The sequence below is a fragment of the Pteropus medius genome, unplaced genomic scaffold (genome assembly GCF_902729225.1).
Source record: "Pteropus medius unplaced genomic scaffold, Ma_sr-lr_union100, whole genome shotgun sequence".
In the NCBI taxonomy this organism is placed as follows: Eukaryota; Metazoa; Chordata; class Mammalia; order Chiroptera; family Pteropodidae; genus Pteropus; species Pteropus medius.
The window spans coordinates 193426-199955 of NW_024342257.1; positions in this window are offsets into that span (position 1 = coordinate 193426).

Genomic DNA, 6530 nt, shown 5'->3' on the forward strand with positions numbered 1-6530 from the left:
CATTCTCAAGATTGCTGTGGCTATTCAGGGCCTTTGTGGTTCCATATAAATTTCAATTCTGTGAAAAATGTCATTGATATTTTGATAGAAATTGCATTGAATCTATAGATTGCTTTGACTCATATAAATATGTTAATGATGTTAATTCTTCCTATCCATGAGCATGGCATATGCTTCCATTTATTAGTATCTTCAATTTCTTTCTTCGATGTCATAATTTTATGAGAACAGGTATTTTACCATGTTGGTTAAATTTATTTTAAGGTATTTTATTTTTCGATTCAATTATAAATGAGATTGTTTTCTTAATTTCTCTTTCACATAGATCATTATAGGTGTATAAAAATGCCAACAATATATGAACATTAATTTTGTATCCTATTACTTCACTGAATTCATTTATCAGTTCTGATAGTTTCTGGTGGAATCTTTGAGGTTCTCTCTCTATATATGTCCTGCCTTTATTGATATGATCACATGGTTTTAGCCTTCATTTTACATATGTGGTGTATCACATTAATTGATTTATGGATGTGAAACCAAACTTGCATGCCAGGAATAAATTCCACTTGATAATGGTGTATAATCTTTTAAATGGGCTGCTGAATTTGTTTTGCTAAGAGTTTGTTGCAGATTTGTGCACCTATGCTCAACAAGGATATCAACCTATAATTTTATTTTATTATAATGTCTTTATCTCTCTTTGGAATCAGGACAATGGTGGCCTCATGAAATGAGCTTGGGTGCCTTTCCTCCTCTTAAATATTTGGCATAGTTTGAGAAGAATAGGTGTTAATTCTTTTTTGGATGTGTGGTAATTTTTCACTTCTGAAGCCATCTGGTCCAGGACTTTGTTTTTTGGAGTTTTGTGATTATTGATGTGATTTTGTTAGTAGTAATTGTCAGTTCCAATTTTATGTTACATCTTTTATTCTGATTTATTTTTTATTAATATTTTTATTGTTCAATTATAGTTGGCATACAATATTATATTAATTTCAGGTGTACAACATAATGATTAGACATTTATATAACTTACGAAGTGATCATCTCAATAAATGCGAAATGCGTCTGACACCGTACATAGTCATTATAATATTACTGACCATATTCCTTATGCTATACTTTACACATCCATGACTATCTTGTAACAATTAATTTGTATTTCTTAACTTCCACTTTTTCACCCACTCCATCAATACCCCTCCCATCTATGACTCTAAAAATATGCTCTTTATCTATGTTTGTTTTTGTTTTATTTGTTTATTTTGTTCTTTAAAATCCACATATAAGTGAAATCATATGACATTTGTCTTTCTCTATATGACTTCACTCAACACAATATCCTCTAGATCCATCCATGTTGTTGCAGATGTAAAGATTTCATTCATTCATCCATCCATCCATCCATCCATTCATTCATTCATTCATTCATTTATTTATATGGCTGAGAAATATTATATAATGTGTGTATGTGTGTGTGTGTTTGCGTGTGTGTGTGGTGAAACTACGATGAAATTAGGTTGCTCTGAATGTTCTGATGTTGTCAATAATGCTAAATGAATATGGATGCCAGTGCCCTTCAAAATAGTATTATGGGTTTCTTTTAATAAATGCCCAGAAGTGGATTACTGGATCCTTTTTTGTCTCTCTTTGTTATGGCCTTTTTTTTTTAAAGTCTATTTTGTCTAGGTAAGTATTGCTGCCTGGGTTTTTTTTTTTAATTTCTATTTTTATAAAATATCTTTTTCTATTCCTTTACTTTCAGTCTTGGTCTGTCTTTTGATCTGAAGTGAGTCTTTTGTAGCAGCATATGTAAGGGTCTTGTTTTCTTATCCATTCAACCACCTTATCTTTTGATTGGGGCACTTAATTCTGTTGCCATTTTATTATTCATATTTTGATACATATTGTTTTCTTCTTCTTAAAGAAGTCCCTCCAACATTTCCTGTAATACTGACTTGGTGCTGATGAACTCCTTTAGCATTTTCTTGTCTGGGAAGCTCTTTATCTGTCCCTCAATTCTAACTGATAGTTTTGCTGGGTTCAATAATCATGGTTGTAGATACTGGCTTTTCATCACTTTGAATATTTCGTGTCAGTCCCTCCTGGCCTGCAGTTTCTGTTGAGAAATTGGCTGACAGTCATATGAAAGTTCCCTTGTAGGTTAACTAACTGCTTTTCTCATGCTGCTTTTAGGATTCTCTCTTTGTCTTTAATCTTTGCTACTTTAATGATAATATGTCTTAGTGTGAGCCTCTTAAAGTTTATCTTGTTTGGGAATCTCTGAGGTTCCTGAGTTGTATGTCTATTTCCTTTACCAGGTTAGGGAAGTTTTCCATTATTTCTTCAAATTGGTTTTTAATTCCTTGCCTTCACTCTTCTGCTGCCTCTATGATGCAAATGTTGTTATGCTCGAAGTTGCCCCAGAGGCACCTTAAACTATTCTCATTTTTGGGGGGTTTCTGTCTAACTTATTGCTGTCCTGATTGGGTGTCCTCTACTACCCCATCCTCTAAATCAGTCATTTAATCCTCCACTTCATCTAATTTGTTGATTCCTTCTAATGTTCTCTTCATCTCAGATATTGTATTCTTCATCTCTGACTAGTTTTCTTTTATGTTTTTCATGTCCATTTTTATGTTTTCTACCTCTGTGTTAAAGTTCTCACTGAGTTCATCTACTCTTCCCCTAAGTTCAAGCATGCTTATAATCAGTGTTTTGAACTCTGTATCTAGTGGAGTTCTTGTCTCCATTTTATTTAGTTCTTTTTCTGGAGCTTTGTTCTGTTTTTTCATGTGGGACATGTTTCTTTGTCTCTCCATTTTTCCTGGCTTCCTGTGTTTGTTTCTATGTATTAGGTAGGGTTCTTAAGTCTCTTCGTCTTAGTTGAGTCGCTTTATGTAGTAGATGTCCTGTGGGGCCAAATAACACAGTCTTCTCTGGTCATCTGATTCAGGTGCTCAAGGTGTGTTCTTTGTGTGCGTTATATGTGCCCTCCTGTTGTAGTTGAGCCTTGGTTGCTGTTTGCACATTGATGGTAGGAAGGGATTGACCCCTGGGCTGATTGATTGTGAGGACTGGTCAGTGAGGGACTCATCCTACTGAGCAGGATTCAATTTAGCAAGACTCTAGTACCTACCCAGTCTGCCCTTTAGATGTGTCCTTCTCAGAAGCAGGCCTTGGTGGTGGTCCTGCTCTGGCTCTGGTTGAAGCAGGCCACTGGGTTTGCTGGTCCAAGGGCTACCTGGGAGGGGCCCAGTCACATGCCAATTTTAGCCACAGCCTGTGCACTTCCAAGATTACCTGGTTATGGTCACCAAGCAATCTGTAGTTAGCTGCCACCATGCTAGGTTTATAGGTTCCTTGAGAGACCAAGCCAGGAACCAAGGCCACTGTCGCTAGTGTCAGCCTTGGGGCTGCTCAGCAAGAGGTATAGGGCATGCTGAGGTTAGATGCTACTTCTTTGAGAGATTTTAGGAAAGTCCCCAGCATGAGCCAAGACAAGCCATTTTTATCGGGGGAGGAACACTTCTGAAGGCACCTTGGGTTGGCTTCAAAATTGGGAGAGCCAGGGTCTCAGGAAATCACCTAAGTGGGGCAACCTGTGCTATCCACATTGATGGAGACCCAGATATGGTGGTCACCTGTATCCTTATACTGGGACCGGGGAGGGTTCAACAAAGGACAATGTATACTGCCAACAATTCTGTCTGGGAGAAAGCTGCCCATTTAGCCTTTGCCCTGATGCCAGATAACTCAGTTCCTCCCTGTGTGTCCCTGACACTCTTCAAGCAGCTGCCCCAGCACTGGGGCTCAGAGCAAGTAAGTTTGCATGTGTGAGCTCTTTAAAAAAATGTCCACTACTCCTACAGCCCTCCATCTCACTCAGCTACAATATCTGCTGGTTTTCACAGCCAGAGGTTGTGGAGACTTCTCTTCCTGGCACTGAACCCTGGGCTGGGGAGCCAAGTTTAGAGCCAGGACTCCTAGCTCTTCCAGGAAGGAGTCTATGCAGCTGAGATATCCCTCCTGATACTCTGATAACTCTTATGCGATTGACCCATTTCTCATTCCTGCCCCTCCTACCAGTCTCGAGGTACCTCTTATTGTATGTCCCCAGTTGTAGGACTTCTGTTCATCCTGACCTCAGATGACTCTCAGTGATGGTTGTTCTATAGTTTAGTTGTTGTAATTTTGATGTGATGAGAAGAGGTGAGCACAGCATCTACCTTCTATGCCATCTTGACCTGAATAAAGATTTTTCGTTACTCCTTGATTCAGTCTAGGAAGGTTGTATGTTTCTTGGAATGTATCCAATTCTTCCAGATTGTTCAATTAGTGGCATACAGTTGTGTGTAGTATTTTCTTATAATCCTTTGTATTTCTGTGATGTCAGTTGTCACTATTCCTCTTTCATTCCTGATTTTATTAGTTTGTGCCCTCTCCCTTTTATCTTGATGAGTCTGGTTTAAGGTTTATCAATTTTGTTTATCTTTTAAAAGAACAAGATACTGGTTTCATTAATTTTTTTGTATTTTTAATTCTATTTTGTTTATTTTCACTTGATCTTTATAATTTCCTTCCTTATATTCACTTTGGACTTTTTTTTTTCTAGTTGCTTAGTTGTAAGGTAAAATTCTTTATTTCAGATTTTTCCTGTTTCTTGATGTAGGATTGTAGTCCTCTGAATTTCCCTCTTAGGACTGTTTGTGCTGTGTCTTATAGATATGAGGTCAATGTGTTTTTATTTTCATTTATTTCAATGTATATTTTTATTTCTTCCTTGATCTCATTGTTAACCTATTCATTGTTTAATAGCATACTATTTAACCTCCATGTGTATGTGTGTTTTTCTTTTTCTTTTTTTTTTTTTTGGAATTGATTTTTAGCTTTATACCATTTTGGTCAGAGAAGACACTTGATATAATTACAATGTTTTTAAATTTATTGAGACTTGTTTTCTGCATAACACATGCTCTATCTTGGAAAATGTTCCATGCGCACTTGGACAGAATGTATATGCTACTGCTTTGTGGGGAAATGCTCTAAAATATAATCAAATACATCTGGTCTAGTGTGTCTTTTAGGTTCACACTAGATTTTCTTGATTTTTGTCTGGAAGATCTACCCATTGGTATTAATGGTGTGTTAAAATCCCCTACTGTGATTTTATTACTGTCGATGTCTCCCTTTATGTCTGTCAATATTTGCTTTATATATATTTAGATGCTCCTATGTTGAGTTCACAAATATTTACTAGGGTTATTTCCTCTAGTTTGATTGATTCCTTTATCATTATGAAGTGTCCTTCTTTGTCTCTTGTTGTAGTCTATGTTTTAAAGTATATTTTGTCTAATATAAGTATAGCTACCCCAGATTTTTTATTTCCATTTGCATAAAATATCTTTTTCCATCCTTTTACTTTCAGTCTGTGTCTTTTGATCTTAAGTGGGTCTCTTGTAGACAGCATAGATATGGGACTTGATTTTCTATCCATTCAACTATCCTATGATTTTTGATGGAAGCATTTATTCTATTTATATTTAAAGTGATTATTTATAGATAAATAGTTATTGCTATTTTATTATTTATATTTATGTTCTCCCCATCTTCTCTATCTTGTAGAAGTACCATTAACTTTTCTTATAATACTGGCTTAGTGGCGATAAATTCCTTTAGCTATTCCTTGTCTGGGAAGATCTTTATCTGTCCTTCAATTTTAAATGATAGTCTTGCTGTGTAGAGTAGACTTGGTTGTAGGTCCTTGCTTTTAATCATTTTGAATATTTGGTGCCACTCCCTTCTGGTCTACAAAGTTTCTGTTGAGAAATCAGCTGACTGTCTTATGGAAGTTCCCTTGTAGGTAACTAACTGCTTTTCTCTTGCTGCTTTTAGGATCCTCTCTTTGTCTTTAACTTTTGGCATTTTAATTATGATGTGTCTTGGTGCGAGCCTCTTTGAGTTCATCTTGTTTGGGATTCTCTGAGGTTCCTGGGTTGTATGTCTATGTCCTTCATCAGGTTAGAGAAGTTGTCAGTCATTATTTCTTGAAATAGTTTTTCATTTTCTTGTTCTTTCTCTTCTCTTTCTGGTACTCCTATGATACAAATGTTGTTAAGCTTGATGCTGTCCCTAAGACCTCTTGAACTACCCTTGTTTTTTTTGGGAGAGGATTCTTTTTTCCTGTTGCTGTTCTGATTGAGTGTTTTCTGCTACCTTATCTTCTAAATCACTGATTCGATCCTCTGTTTTCTCTAACGCTATTGATTCCTTCTGCTGTATTCTTCATTTTAGTTATTCTGTTGTTTATTTTTTACTTTTTTATGATTTCTATGTCCTTTTTCATGCTTACTATCTCTGAGTTGAAGTTCTCACTATTTTTTTGAACTTCCTTATAACCAGTATTTTGAACTCTGTGTCTGGTAGGTTTGCTTGCGTCCATTTCATTTAGTTTATTTCTACAGTTTTCTTCTATTCTTTTATTTGGAACGTGTTTCTTTGTTTTCTCATTTTGGCTGCCTCTCTGT